Source organism: Hypanus sabinus, chromosome 6 (genome assembly GCF_030144855.1).
Source record: "Hypanus sabinus isolate sHypSab1 chromosome 6, sHypSab1.hap1, whole genome shotgun sequence".
Taxonomy (NCBI): domain Eukaryota; kingdom Metazoa; phylum Chordata; class Chondrichthyes; order Myliobatiformes; family Dasyatidae; genus Hypanus; species Hypanus sabinus.
The window spans coordinates 37,350,567-37,367,151 of record NC_082711.1 but is presented as its reverse complement, the minus strand read 5'-3'; the positions used below and the strand labels follow the sequence as shown (position 1 = coordinate 37,367,151).

The following is a 16,585-nucleotide window of genomic DNA, read 5'->3' as shown; positions in this document are numbered from 1 at the left end:
ACAGGTCAGACCAGATAAAGATGGCAGATTACTTTCTTTGAAGAACATTAGACACCCTAATAGCTTAGTATTCACTATTTTTTCAAGGAACATTTAGTACAGATTTATGAATAACTTAAATTTAAATTCCAAGTCTGCTGTGTAGGATTTGAACCCCAGATCAATAGTCCAGGACTCTGATTAATAGACAAGTAACTGAATGGCTATACAGTTATACTTCTGTCAGAAGTATGTCAATACATTATTCCAGCAGGCCTAATACTTTTCTCAAAATGCATTGAGGTAAATTATAAAATCTCTGTTATTAGCTTGTCTGTGAGTACATTAGCTCACCATAAATCAAGTTGTAAACTTTGGAAACTATCTATATATTACTACCAAGAAATACTGGTGCATATATAAGATGTGTTGCAGTGGTATAGATATGAAATGCCAATTACTACTTGAGAGCCAACTTCTCAGGTGCTCTTTTTATGTGTACACATTTTTAAAACTATGCAAGTTATTGAGATCTCTAGTTTTGAATGTAATTTGATTTAGTTTTAAGCCAAGTTATCCAAATCCTTTTGTCCGAAAACATAGCAAGGGTTCAGTCTAAATAGACAGTCTCAGTCTAAACAGGGCTGATATTAAAAATTTCACAGTGGCAGAAGCAGCCCCTGACCAAAGCCCAATATGAATAGCATACTGACAGAGGCACATGTGGTAGATTAATCAAACCAAGTGGATGGTAATATTTTCCACTGTTTGATGAGATCACAAGTTTCCCAAATTGCTTTATGGATCCAGATTTGCTATCTACACATAACATGGTTCACCAATTATAAGTTTGCTGTCTCTCAGAAAAGCTTTAGTGGGAGACAAAACATTGGGAGTCTGTCAAATAAAATTTTAAATGGGATTGTGGAATAATTGATATCTAAACCAGAAAATTGGAGGAATTTGCCCTCCTAGGATTTAATAAGTCTCTTCAGCTGCTGTTATAAGTTAATTTTTAAATGCTTTGATGTGATTAACAGTGATGGTTCTGTTACTCTCATTCTCAAGCAAGAATCACTCTAAATGTAAATAAGCCCCGTTTCATTTCCCAAAGAACAGTGAGTTGTGATTGCACTGGTAGTTACACACTTTTGCTACCAACAGACTTAAGCTCGAAAAGGTTGAGTTCATAATTAACCCTCTTCATATTATATGAGAATTTCCTAAACCTATCAGCTAATTACAGAAAGTTACCGCTTCAGACTGCTGGCAGAATACAGAGCTCCATGGTTCAGGGTTTAGTCCTGCCAGGTCACTCATGCCTTGTGCAAAGTGTTGAAAGAGATAATATAGCATTCTATTCAGTCATTCTTGTCTTCCTTTGATCTCGCAGAAGTACAGTGAAAGGTTAATAAATTAAGCCACAGAGGAAACGTGAAGTTTCTCACTGCAATTTTCATACATTTAAAGCTTTTATTTTTGCTCTAGGTACAATAGCCGTCAGTCTGATGGAGTGACATCATCAGTGAGCGACACTTCAAGCCATGTGCATTCTGCACAACGTCTACAATGACCTTTAGCTGTTGTTGCCTTTGGAAACAGCTCGGCTTACTGAGAGCTGTTTCTAGACAACATCAACTGCTTAGAGTTGTCATCTCATCAGGGAGTTTTCAGACAGTGCACATAAGAATATAGTGCTCTCGAATTTCCATTCAACAGCCTCTGTATGCTATTGTGGAATATTCACAGTACAATTCCAGCTTGCTTAATATTTAATTTCCATACCGTTAATTTTTGTTTATAATTAGTTCTTAACATCAGCTAATTAAATGACACCTTATTTGACTGCTATTGTAAATAAACATTCACCATCTTTCTCTGAGTGTTGCAATGGAACGGGGTGAACCCAAACACAGGACGCAGACACGGAGGTATAGTAATCTAAAGTGTTTATTAATGGTTACAAGGAAGGGCGGGGAGTGAGGATTAGGCAGAAGAAAGCCAAGAAGTGTGGAAGGTTTGACCGGGGATTGAACCCGGGTCGCTACGGTGGGAATACGGCATTTAACGACCAAGCCAACTGGGAGTGTAGGCGGGCGGCGGAACGAGGCAGAGCAGGGATGCAGACCAGGGTGTGAGCGTGGCTTGAGGAGAACAGCAGGCTGAAGGATGAACGGGAAGACAGGTGGCATGCAATGCTCCTATTAACATGGAGACACAGAGTTAACACAGGCAAACAGCATGGAAGCAGAATTTAGAATACACAATTCTAAGTGGCCGAGAGACAGAGTTAACACAGGCAAACAGTGCAGGAACAAAACTTAGAATACACAATTCTAAGCAGCAGGGAACGTGAATTATCACACTGGCTGAAGCAGCGGTCTGGCAATGAGTGGATACAAAGCCGGGGTTTTTATGCAGCAGGTTTAGAAGAGAATCAGGTGCCGCAATCAAGGATCCCAGGTAAACATGGGGAAAAGGGAATTAGGATAATAAGGGGAATTAATGGTCGGGACCGTGACACTGAAAACCTAGAGCTATGGTTGAATCCACCTCCCGTGCCAATCTGAGTGGTTTTAATCTTGCCCGCTTCTACTCTTATCTGACCAGGCTTTGACAGGGAACCTTAGAGCAATGGCTTCTTTTCCTATTGCCACACTGTTAAGTTTGGAGCTGCTGGTGTTTTGACCTGTGGACTTGTGCTGAGGACTGGGAGAGCATTGGTTGAGGTTCAAGACGTACAAACAAGCTGGATGAACTCGGCAGGCCGGGCAGGATCCGTTGAAATGAGCAGTTAACGTTTCGGGTCGAGACCCAACGTTGACTGCTCATTTCAACGGATGCTGTCCGACTTGTTGCGTTCACCCAGCTTGTTTGTACGTCTTGATTTGACCACAGCATCTGCAGTGCACTTTGTGTTTACTATTGGTTGATGTTCGGTCCTTCAGCTATTGGGGTTTGTTCTGATCTCTCTCTCTCAAAAGATAGTGGGCCATAATATGTCCAGTACAGGCCACTGGCCTCTGATATACCACTTAAGTTTTGGGGAACTCTGACATACGACCATTATGGGCAATGGAAACTGTGGGTACTTATGCGCAAGTGAAAAATATCATCTCCATTGTGTGACTGCAGTCATTAGGAATCAACTGTGGAACACCTAATACCTACCTAGTCCTCAGATAGGAACTCAAAAGGATCTGCAGATGCTGGAAATCTTGAGCAACACACATAAAATGCTGGAAGAACTCAGCAGGTCAGGTAGCTGACCTATGGAGGGGAATAAATAGATATGAAGATGTCACATTAATATGCTGAGGCTGTAAGGGTCTTAGGAAGTGGGTCATTTACCATTCTAGATATGGTATTTACAGTAGATGACTGGCCCAACTGAGATTCTAGTTAATGTTGATAGCCAGCATGTAGATGACAGAAGAGTTGGCAATGGTAAGCTTTTGATTATCAAAGAAAGGTGGTTAGGTTATGCCCTAATATTTTCTCTTCAGTTTGTGATCAAATTTGTTTTACCAATGCAAAATAAACACCTAGTGTTGTTTTAGTATGAATTAACAGTACCTGAAGGATATTTCGCTCATTGGGCCTGCTCTACCATTTAATAAGATCCTGACTGATCTGATAGTAATCTCAAATCCATGTTTCCACCAACCCTGGTAACGTTTCACTCCCTTATTTATCAGGAATTTATTTATAAAATATTCAAGTACTCTGTTCATCACCCTTTGTTTTGAGTTCCTGTGAGAGAGGAAAAGATTGCTCAATCTCAGTCTTAATTGTGCAGACTAGTTCTAGATTCCCCCAAAAGGGAAAATAGCATCTCATTTCAAGACCCTTCAGAATTTTATGCATTTCAGGCAAGTCCCCTCTCACCCTTCTAAATTTCAAGAGATGTGAGTTTATCTTGTTGGTCTTTATTTCATTACTCGCCTATCCTAATTTAAGTCAATTTTCAGATGAATGATCATTGACCAAAAACATCATCTCTGTTTCTGTTTCTTTAGATGCTGCACGATCTGCTGACAATTTCTTGACCTTTCTGCTTTCATTCAGTATTAATAGAAGTTGGTATACAATCACAGTCAATGGAAGAAATACATAGAATAAGAATGACAATTTATTTAAATCTTACATCCATCCCACAAAGTGAAGGAGTAAAAATCTTTGTGTTATGACTCCGTTGCAATGTTCAGACATGTGAATTTTTAAGTCTAATGGCTTGTAGAAGGAAGCTGTCCCGTAGCCTGTTGGTCCTGGTATTAATGCTGCAGTAGCATTTGCCAGATGGAAGCAGCTGAAACAGTTAATGGTTAGGGTGACTGGTGTCCTTTCAGGCCTTTACGCACTTGGTGCTGTAAATGTCTTCAATGGAGGGAAGTTCATCTCCACAGATGTGTTGGGCTGTCCGTACCACTCTCTGCAGTGCCCAGTGAACAAGGCTGGTGCAGTTCCCGTAGCAGACAGTGTTACAGCCAATCAGGATTCTCTCACTGATACCCCTGTAGAAGGTCTTGAGGATTTGGAGGCCCATGCTGAACCTTTTCAGTCGCCTGAGATGGAAGATACTCTATTGTGCTGTTTTGCCACAAAGTCAGTGTGTACAGTCCAGGTGAGATCAACGGTGATCTGTATACTGAGGAAATTGAAACTACTCACCCTTCAACTGCAGATCCATTGATGTTGATCAGGCCAAGCCTGTCTCCATTCCTCCAATAATCTACAATCAGCTCTCTTGTTCTTTGGACATTGAAGGGTGTCAACCTTTCCTTTGCAGGCTGTCTCATTACCACTAGAAATAAGGCTGATGAAAGTCGTGATATCTGTGAATTTGATCACTAGATTGGAACTGGGTGTGGCAGTGCAGTTGTGGATGTAAAGGGACTAGGGAAGGGGACTCAAAATACAACCCTGGGGGACACCTGCACTGAGGGTCAGAGGAGCAGAGATGAGGGAGCTCATCGTTACCACCTGTCGGCAATCTGATAGGAAGTATAGGATCCAACTGCACAAGGTAGGGTGCAGGCTGTGGTCTCTGAGCTTCCTGTCAAGTCTGAGGGAATTATTGTGTTGAATGCTGAACTGTAGTCCAGGAGCAGTGTTCTAATGTATGCATCCCTCTTCTCCAGGTGAGTGAGGACGGTGTGCAGAGCTGTGGCTATGGTGCCATCGGTAGACTGGTTAATTGTAGCCGAATTGTAGGGGGTCCAGTGTGGGTGGTAACATGCGGCAGATGTAGTCTTTAACTGGCCTCTCAAAGGATTTGAGGTGAGTGCGACAGGGTGCCAATAGTTCAGGCATGCTACCTTGGTTTTCTTAGGTACGAGAACGATGATGGACGATTTGAAACAGGAGGGCACTGCACACTGGGAGAGGGAAAGATTAAAAATGTCTGTAAACACTCCAGCTAGCTGTTCAGCACACACCTTGGGACGCCACCTGGCCCATCTGCCTTGCGGCTGTTGACGTGTTGGAATGTTCTATGTACCTCAGCCTCGGAGATGACCAAGGAGCAGGTCCTGTTGGCAGCTCTCCTTGGGGGTTCAGTCTTATCAACCTCGAATCGAGCGTGAACAACATTTAGCTCAACCGGAAATGAGGCGGCAATGTTAGCTGTACTGCTGTTTCCTCTTGACACCTGCAATGGTGTGCAGTCCTTGCCATGAGCTGGCCATGAGAATTGCCAAAGCCAGTGCCACCTTTGGGAGACTCCGTGAGAATGTATGGGAGTGGAGAGGACTCAGCCTTACCACCAAGCTGAAGGTCTACCGAGCGGTGGTTCTCACCACCCTCCTCTATGCCAGCGAGACCTGGACTGTCTACAGCAGACACGCTAAACAGCTCAACCACTTCCACTTGAGCTGCCTCCGCAGACTTCTCCACGTACGATAGCAGGACAAAGTCGCAGACACGGAGGTCCTGGAGCAGGCTAGCACCCACACCCTCCTACAGAAAGCCCAAGCCAGATGGGCTGGCCATGTCATCAGGATGTCTGACAGTCGACTACCGAAACAGCTGCTGTATGGAGAGCTGAGCCAGGGCAAGCGCTCAGTTGGAAGGCAGGAGAAATGTTTCAAAGACTGCCTCACAGTGTCCCTCAAAGCCCTCAACATCAATCCCAGTAGCTGGGAATCGCTTGCTCTGGACCGCCCAACCTGGTGGAGCAGGACCACTAAGGGAGCGTATGCAGCAGAAATCAGACGCACCACAGAGGCTCAGAGGAAACGCGCTGCGCGCGAGGCTCAAACTACCTCCACTTCCACTGCAGCACCTACCCTCATGTGTCCCACATATGGGCAAGCTTTCAGGGCCTGGATTGGCCTCACCAGTCACCTCCGGACCCACAGTCACAAACCCTCCACCTGACAGAAGTCGTGGTCGTCTTCAACTCTGAAGGACGAACAACAACATGAGCTGCGTGTGTCATTGTCGCAGAGTTGTGACTGGATTTTGCCCTATGTTGTCATTTTGCCACCTTGGTGGCTCTATGTAAAGCATAGTGGTATCTCCTGAGCTCCTATTGGCTTCTGGAGGCAAAGACTTTATCTCTTGTGCTGAGAGCAACATGCACTGAACTATTTATCCAAGGCTTCTGGTTTGGATAGACCCAGACCGATTTTTGGGAACAATTTCTTCAAAACACTTCCAAATAGAGCTTGTGACCATTCATGTGTATTTGGAGATGTTCTCAGCTTGAAATAGTTCTTTAGGTTGTGTAATTTATCATCAGGAGCTTTTGAAAGTGATATTCCCATGAACACAAGATAATTCAGAGAGCAAGTGTGAGCAGTGATGAGCACATCAGGATCTAACCTGCTAATATGTTGCCAAACATTCTAATAGAAACTCCATTGACTTAGGAAATACCATTTAGAAAAAGTTTGTGACATCCAGCTGTGCCAAAGTGCCAATCAGCTTGAAAATGCTGGAGGCGCTCGGCAAATCAGGCAGACCCTACAGACGGGAATAAACTGTAGATGTTTTGGACTAAGACCCTTCATCAGGCTCAAGATGTCCAGATTACAAAGTTGCTCAAGGTTTCCAGCATCTGCAAAACCCCATGTGTTTATAATTGCCTGAAGTCAAAGTAGACGTCAAAGACTCGGAGCAAGAGGGAAAAAAGCGAAATACTTGTGATGTTATTTATGCACTGCCTGGTAGTCAGTTACACAGAGTTATGGAGTCATAAAATATGAAAACAGACCTTCAGCCCAATTGATCCATGCTGACCAAGATGCCCACTAAGCTAGTCCCTTTGCCAGTATTTGACACAGAACTTTTCCAACTGACTTTTAAGGCTTGTTATTGTACCTCAATGTACATTGTAGCTTAATGTAGACAATAGACAATAGGTGCAGAAGTAGACCATTTGGCCCTTTGAGCCTGCACCGCCATTCTGAGATCATAGCTGATCATCTACTATCAATACCCGGTTCCTGTCTTGTCCCCATATCCCTTGATTCCCCTATCCATAAGATGCCTATCTAGCTCCTTCTTAAAAGCATCCAGAGAATTGGCCTCCACTGCCTTCCGAGGCAGTGCATTCCACACCCCCACAACTCTCTGGGAGAAGAAGTTTTTCCTTAACTGTGTCCTAAATGACCTACCCCTTATTCTCAAACAATGCCCTCTGGTACTGGACTCTCCCAGCATCTGGAACATATTTCCTGCCTCTATCTTGTCCAATCCCTTAATAATCTTATATGTTGCAATCAGATCCCCTCTCAATCTCCTTAATTCCAGTGTGTACAAGCCCAGTCTCTCTAACCTCTCTGCATAAGACAGTCCGGACATCCCAGGAATTAACCTTGTGAATTTATGCTGCACTTCCTCTACAGCCAGGATATCCTTCCTTAACCCTGGAGACCAAAACTGTACACAATTCTCCAGGTGTGGTCTCACCAGGGCCCTGTACAAATGCGGAAGGATTTCCTTGTTCTTGTACTCAATTCCCTTTGTAATAAAGGCCAACATTTCATTAGCCTTCTTCACTGCCTGCTGCACTTGCTCATTCACCTTCAGTGACTGATGAACAAGGACTCCTAGATCTCTTTGTATTTCTCCCTTACCTAACTCTACACCATTCAGATAATAGTCTGCCTTCCTGTTCTTACTCCCAAAGTGGATAACCTCACACTTATTCACATTAAACGTCATCTGCCAAGTATCTGCCCACTCACTCAGCCTATCCAAGTCACCCTGAATTCTCCTAACATCCTCATCACATGTCACACTGCCACCCAGCTTAGTATCATCAGCAAATTTGCTGATGTTATTCTCAATGCCTTTACCTAAATCGTTGATGTAAATCGTAAACAGCTGTGGTCCCAATACCGAGCCCTGTGGCACCCCACTAGTCACCACCTGCCATTCCGAGAAACACCCATTCACCGCTACCCTTTGCTTTCTATCTGCCAACCAGTTTTCTATCCATGTCAATATCTTCCCCCCAATGCCATGAGCTCTGATTTTACCCATCAATCTCCTATGTGGGACCTTATCAAATGCCTTCTGAAAATCGAGGTACACTACACCCACTGGATCTCCCTTGTCTAACTTCCTGGTTACATCCTCGAAAAACTCCAATAGATTAGTCAAGCATGATTTGCCCTTGGTAAATCCATGCTGGCTCAGCCCAATCCTATCACTGCTATCTAGATATGCCACTATTTCATCTTTAATAATGGACTCTAGCATCTTCCCCACTACTGATGTTAGGATGACAGGATGATAGTTCTCTGTTTTCTCCCTCCCTCCTTTCTTAAAAAGTGGGATAACATTAGCCATTCTCCAATCCTCAGGAACTGATCCTGGGTCTAAGGAACATTGGAAAATGATTACCAATGCATCCGCAATTTCCAGGGCCACCTCCTTTAGTACCCTAGGTTGCAGACGATCTGGACCTGGGGATTTGTCAGCCTTCAGTCCCATCAGTCTACTTATCACCGTTTCCTTCCTAATGTCAATCTGTTTCATTTCCTCTGTTACCCTATGTCATTGGCCCATCCATACATCTGGGAGATTGCTTGTGTCTTCCCTAGTGAAGACAGATCTAAAGTACTTATGAAATTCTTCTGCCATTTCTCTGTTTCCCATAACAATTTCACCCAATTCATTCTTCAAGGGCCCAACATTGTTCTTAACTATCTTCTTTCTCTTCGCATACCTAAAAAAGCTTTTGCTATCCTCCTTTATATTCCTGGATAGCTTGTGTTCATACCTCATTTTTTCTCCCCATATTGCCCTTTTAGTTAAGTTCTGTTGTTCCTTAAAAATTTCCCAATCATCTGTCCTCCCACTCACCTTAGCTCTGTCATACTTCCTTTTTTTTTAATGCTATGCAATCTCTGACTTCCTTTGTCAACCACTGTGGCCCCTTTCCCCCCTCTGAATCCTTCTTTCTCCGGGGGATGAACTGATTTTGTACCTTGTGCATTATTCCCAAGAATACCTGCCATTGCAGTTCCACTGTCTTTTCTGCTAGGCTATCCGTCCCGTTAACTTTGGCCAGCTCCTCCCTCATGGCTCCATTGTCTCCCCTGTTCAACTGCAACACTGACACCTCCAATCTGCCCTTATCCTTCTCAAATTGCAGATAAAAACATATTATGATCGCTACCTCCTAATGGCTTCTTTACTTCAAGATTGCTTATCAAATCCTGCTCATTACACAAGACTAAATCCAGAATAGCCTTGTCCCTGGTCGGCTCTCGTACAAGCTGTTACAAGAATGCATCCCGTAGGCACTCTACAAACACCCTATCCTGGGGTCCAGCACCAACCTGATTCTCCCAGTTCATCTGCATGTTGAAATCCCCCCATAACTACTGCAACATTACCTTTGCCACATGCCAATGTTAACTCCTTATTCAACTTGCACCCAATATCCATGCTACTGTTTGGTGGCCTGTAGATAACACCCATTAGGGTCTTTTTGCCCTTACTGTTCCTCAGTTCTATCCACATAGACTCTACTTCTCCTGACCCTATGTCCCCCCTTGCAATGGACTGAATCTCATTTCTCACCAACAGGGCCACCCCATCCCCTCTGCCCACATTTCTGTCCCTATGATTGCACGTATACCCTTGTACATTCATTTCCCAGATCTGATCTCCCTGCAGCCATGTCTCCGTTATCCCAACAACATCACAGTTACCCATTCGCACCTGGGCTTCAAACTCATCCACCTTATTTCTGACACTTCGTGCATTCAGATATAGAATTTTTAGCCCATTTCTCCTGTCTGTGATTGTCCCAGATTTTGCTGGCTTTGAAAGGAACCATTGGCTTTGCACATTTAAATGTTGTTTAGTGCAGGACTTGCAAGTGTGTGTAAAGTCCTGAACCTACTCTCAAAGTCTACTGATGCTGCTCACCCTCGCAGAGTAGTATCACTGGACTCTGTCAGGGAAAACGAGTCTTACATGCTCTACTGGCCAGGACTTCTGCAGGATTTACAATCCCATTAAATTCTAGGCTGCTGAGATGAAAGCTACAAGGAAGGTTTGATTAATTTCTAGGATTTGTCAATTATTCATGCGTTCTTAAGTGATTTAAACTGTTTTTATTCTTCTTTATTTAAAATATTGCTATTAATTTTCAAATTTTGAAAAAAAAATATCATTTTAAATGGCTGTTGTTAGAGACATTTGAAAGCCAACACAGCTTGGCCAGTAAGGATGGGGCTTTTCCAGTCCCAGATTCTGCTTAGGCTTGGCCAATAGAATCTGGGCTAACAAGATTCACAACAAGTAGGGTGAGTGAAGGTAGTAGTCATGGGCAAAGGGCAGAGGTAATACCAAAACCTACCTAGCAAGTTCATAGATAGTTGCCTTATGAAAAATGTCTCCTGTACTTGTACACATTAGCAACATTAACTGATCTCCAAGACAAATGCTAATGAGAAAGTGGGGAAGAAACTGATGGAAAAGAAGGGTAGTGAGGGGCAAATTTGGGTTCAGGAAACGCTGAGTGTGATTGTGGGAAAATTTTGCTAAAGGGTTGTGATGTTGAAAGTAGCATGATATTAAAGAAACAACAAATCATTTTCACACCTCTGCCAACAACACACATGGCACCTATGGGGAGAAAATGCACACAAATTGCTGGAGGGACTTGAAAGGTCAGGTGGCATCGAGGGAGGAAAATAAACAGTTAACATTTTGGGCCAAGACGCTTCATCAGGACTTATGAAGGTTTTATCTGGCACTCAATTTGTGCCTTTGAACTATTCAAGTTTTGGTCACTATAGTACTTGGTTGGAGGGAATTCCTTTTTACCCAGTACTAGATGTTCTTCTCAGACAATCTAGAGAGTGGCCTTCGTTGGCTTTCATTGTCTGCCGGGATTATTAGCTAAACTGCTAGCATGTTTCACTGATGAAAACAGTGAAAACAATCTACTCCACAGTATGCGTAAATGCTTCGCAAATTAATGTGGCAAGCACTTACCTGATTTCTATAACATGGCTTTTCCTGTGTGAAGACTGCTTGTTTGCCATTGGGGAAGCATACTCACACTGGAAGAAAAGCAGTCGTGAAGAGACAGATGAAATAAAGTGATTCATATGTTCCACTCCATTCCTCCTGACTCCCCAAATGAAAGCCTGGCATTTTGCAGATGGACGGACTCCATCTTTTGTAATAAAAGACAATAAAGATCCACCTGAGGGTGTCTCACATCAGTAGGTGACATGTCATCCAAACCATGATGAAGAAGAGGGGATTCTCCAGAGTTAGGAACTGATTAGGTGCATGTGGCATGTGAGAGCTATTCCTCACTGCCATCCATCTCATAGCACCAGCTCCTACTGGCTGATGAACTGCCCGTACAATGCGTGCTAATAAGCATCTTCTAACGTAAGCACAAAGTACTGGACTGGTGCGTTGCTCAGCCACGTTGCTAATTAGGAATGCTTGCCTCCTGGAGTCCAAAGTGACTTCTCAAAAGGTCTGCTTCCATTGTGAAGAAAAACTTCACTGTTAGCCATGATATTTAAGAGGACATGTTCTTTTGTTGCTTCTCAACAGCTATGTAATTTTTAATGACTGAACAGCGCTAATGACCATATCTATGACAGCAACAGAGGCCACTAGAATGAGTTGTCAATGAGGCAACTTGTCTCTGTCATGCCATGTCTTTGCTGCTTGTTTGTCAGAACCAAGGAATATTCCATTGAGAAGCAGAGAAAATATATTCTCTCATTTTAAACTCAGCCTTTTGCATCGCCTTTATGTCCAGACAACTAACAAATTCAATGCCAAGCCAAAGTTGAAAGGAAAGCTCCCTGATTTACTAGTTGTTCCAGCGTTGCACATATAGTTTTGAGTAGAGTTACGGTGAGGGCAGACAGTAGTCACAGAGTCGTAGAGTGAATGCAGCATAGAAACAAGCCCTTTGACCCAACTCATTCATGCCAACCAAGGTGTCTTGAGCTTGTCCCATTTGTTTGCATATCCCTCAAAACACTTCCTACCCATGTACTCAGCCAAATTCCTTTTAAATGTTATAATTGTATCTGCATCTGTCACTTTCTCTGGCAGCTTTTCCATTTACTCACTGGATGGACTGGATGGATGTCTCGCGAGACCATGGATCTGCCCCTGGAAAGTCTTGTGAGTGTCCTCTCCAGGGTGCAGGCCTGGGTAAGGTTGTATGTAAGACCGGCAGTTGCCTAAGCAGCAAGTCTCCCCTCTCCACTCCACTGATGTTGTCCAAGGGAAGATGCAAGGGCCGATACAGCTTGGCACCAGTGACATCGCAGGAGTTGCCATAGCGAGGTTGAAGGCAACGTCAGACAGCCTTAGGGACTCCAGCTCCGGATTTGTCCTCAAGGTTTTACTCCTGAAGCCTTTCCCATGAGTGGGTATGGCCGTAAGGCAGTGGAGGTTTGAAATCAGTTTTCCCTCTCTTAGATGGACTGCTTTCCCAGGCTGACGAGCTCCACCTACCCGAAGCACTGGTTTTAAGGTACCAGGACCCACCTTCGCCCCTTCTCCTGTCAGTAGAAACAGTTCTGCCAGGCTTAGAGGCTAAGGCACACGAAAAGGCCAGGAGTTGGACTTGGTTGTCAGAGGCTATATGAGTTGCATGCCGTAAAGAGCACTTTTAGGTAATGGGAGCTTATCCCCACTACCTCTCCTCAGCTTGACAACCTTTAGTCACTAACCCCTGTGTAAACAAAAATGCCTCTTCCTGTTCCCTTTAAGTTTTCCCCTCTCACTTTAGAACCTATGACCTCTAGTTTTATATTCACTGCTCTGGGAAAAGGACTGGGACAATCCATTTTATTGATACCCTTCATTAATCTTTGTAAGGTCACCAGCCCCACCCTCACCCCTCCACATCTCCCAGTCTCCTTTGCTGCAAGGAAAACAGTCCCAGCCTATAACTGCCTTCATAACTTGAAACAACTAGTCCCTGCTAACATCTTTGTGAGGAACAAACACAAAATGCTGGAGAAACTTAGCAGGCCAGATAGCATCTATGGAAAAGAGTAAACAGTCAATGTTTCAGGCTGAGACACTTCATCAGGACTGGAAAAATGGGTGAGAAGTCAGAGTTAGAAGGTGTGGGGAGGGGAGGAAGAAGTACAAGGTGGTAGGTGATAGGTGAGGTAGTGAGAGAGGGAGGAGAGAAGTAAAGAGCTGAGAAGCTGATTGGGGAAAGAGGTAAACAGATTGACAAGGGGGGATCTGATAGGACAGGGTAGGAGACCATGGAGGAAAGGGATCTCCCAGTGGCCATCTATTTTAATTCCACTTGTATTCCTATTCCAAAATTTCTAACCATGGCCTCTACTGTCGCGGAGAGGCCACACTCATGTTGGAGGAACAACCACTTACATATATTCTGTCTGGGTAGCCTCCAGCCTGATGTTGAAGATTTCCAGCATCTGCAGATTTTCTCTTGTTTGTGATCTCCTGGTAGCCACCCATTTCAATCTACTTCCCATTCCCCTTCTGACATGACAGTCCATGGCCTCCTCTACTACCGCAATGAGGCCACACGCAGGTTGGGGGAGCAACACCTTGAATTCCATCTGGCCTCCAACCTGATGGCGTGGACGTTGATTTCTCTAACTTCTGGTAATTGCCCCACCCTACCTCTTTTTCACTATTCCCCATTCCTGTTTCCCTCTCTCAATTTATCTGCTTACCTGCCCATCATTACCTTCCCTTTCTTCCATGGTCTTCTACCTTTCCTATCAGATTCTCAATTCTCCACCCTTTTGTCTCTTCCCCTAATCAGCCTCCCAGCTCTTTACTTCACCCCCTCTCCCTTTCCCTGTCTCACCTATCACTTACCATCTTGTACTTCCTCCCCTCCCCCCAACTTCTTAATCCCACTTCTCCTCATTCTTTCCAGTCCTGATGAAGGATTTTTGCATGGAATGTCGGCTGTTTACTCTTTTTCATAGATGCTGCTTGACCTGCTGAGTTCCTCCAGGATTTTTTGTGTTTTGCATTGGATTTCCAGCATCTGCAGATTTTCTTGTGTTGGTAACATCTTTGTGGATAATATTTTTCCTCTGTAGCTTAATCAGATCCTATCAATAGTATGGCAAGCAGAAATGCACGCAATATTCCAGGTACTAGTGTCCTGTACAGCTACAACATCATATCCCAAGATACTAGTACCTGGAATACTGTGTGCAATATTCTTGTACTCAATGTATTATTGATGGAGGCAAACACTCCATATGTCTTCTTCACAATCTTGTCCACCTGTATTGTGACTTTCATGGAATGCTGTACTTGGCCCTCTTGGTCTTTCTGTTCCACAATGTTATCATTCAATGTCTATGTCCTGCCCTGGTTTAACTTCCCAAACTTGCTTCACTTTAAATTTCCGTGAATTACTGTTCATGTGTTAGTCCTCAGCCCACTTTCCCAGTTGACTTACATCCTGTTCTAATCTTAGATAGCCTTCCTCACTGTCAAACTTGGCACCAATTTTGGTGTCATCAGTGAACATACTAATATTACATTCTCATCCAAAGCCATATGACAAATAATAGTGATTCATGAGGCACACCATTTGTCACAAGCCCCCATTCTGAATAATAACCCTCCACTACCTCCCTCTGCCTCCCTCCACCAAGCCATGTGATCTAGCCTTCCAAATCAGCCAACCATGAGGGACTTTGTCAAAAGCCTTTCTGTAGTCCATGTCATCTGCTGTCCTGCTCTTATCAATTCTCTTGGTCAAGCCTTCAAAGAAATCAAAGAAATTTGTAAGAAACAGTTCCCCAAGCATAATATTGTGCTTTTCCAAATCTTGTCTGACATAATACTTTCCAGTATCTTTCTCACCACTAATGCTTTGCTCCCTGACTGTAATCCACTGACCTGTCCTTGCATCCCATTTTTTTAAAGAAAGGCACAACATGAGCTACACTCCCATCTTCTAACATGATTTCTTTCTTTCTTTCCTACAAGGTCCGAGGATACATGTGGTCAGACCCTGGGGATTTATCCACCTTTCTGTGCCTCAACGCGGCCAGCACATCCCTTTTCATTATGTCCCATGTGAGGAAAATCATTGACTGTTCTGCCAACAAATTTCTTGGTAGCGAGTAGTGAGGTACTTCCAGTCAAGATGGCATCTCTGTACAGCGGTCATTTGGTCCACATCTTCTGGATTGATCATGAAACCACATTTTTCACTTCTTTTATCTCTTTTAGGTTTGCTTCTAGTCTTGAACGTGATTCTGGAACTGTTGGAGCCCATGTTTTGCAATTTGGAGACCGCTTGGGTGCTTCAGTGCTCTGCGGTCTCCAAGAGGATTCTGGGAAGCAGAGGTGGTGTGTGAACCTCGCGGCGACAAGGCTGCAGGATGGCACGTGAGCTGATATTTGACCCCTTTTTGGCGATTACGGTTTCCATTATTCGCCAATTAAGGCGACAACGGTGATTGAAACATCAAGGTGAGTGCGGAAGTTTGGAAATCGTTTAGATGTCCCAGAGCTCTGCAGTCTCAGAGAGGATTCCGGGAGGTTGAAGCAGTGTGTACGAACCTTGTACTGGGCAAGCTGAAGGCTGGGGTGCGAACTGATGTTTGGCTCCATTTTGATGATTAAAGCTCCCATTGTTCACCGATTAAAGTGACAAAGGAGATTGAAGCGTCAAAGTGAGCGCAGAGTGTGAGCACCAGCTGCTTGCCTCTTGATCGGTTGCTATGTGCCAAAGAATGGAGTGCCTGCCGCTGTGCCCGGAGAGTGCGCCCAAGGTTTTCCTGCATTTTGGATTTGGACTCTGGACTCCAGACTCACTTTTCCAATCTTATAAATATTATATTCTGTGATTTTTCACTCGATCTTCTCAGTTCTTTTTTTGTTCAGGGAGGGGGACTTGAGGGTCAAGTTACCTGATCCATTTTGTTCATTTTTTGTGCGGGGATAGATTTGGGGATCGATGTGCCTGATCCATTTTGCCTGGTTTTTGTGCTGGAGGAGGGATTTGTTCATCTTTTTTTTTGCTGGGAGGTCACATTTGGGGATTGATGATCGTGCTGCCTTTCTTTTCTTTCTTGTTTTCATGGCTGCCTGGAGAATTGAAGAATTTCTGACCTGTATATTTTGATAATAAATG

The 16,585-nt window shown here is 43.9% G+C and overlaps 1 long non-coding RNA gene across 1 annotated transcript; it reads left to right on the top strand.

Moving 5' to 3' along the window:
- Positions 1-1,885: 1,885 nt before the first annotated feature.
- On the top strand, positions 1,886-16,213 carry LOC132394984 (uncharacterized). Its single transcript, XR_009512475.1, has 4 exons — positions 1,886-1,910; positions 12,535-12,606; positions 15,433-15,577; positions 15,679-16,213. It is a non-coding gene; the product is annotated as an uncharacterized LOC132394984 (long non-coding RNA).
- Positions 16,214-16,585: the final 372 nt, after the last annotated feature.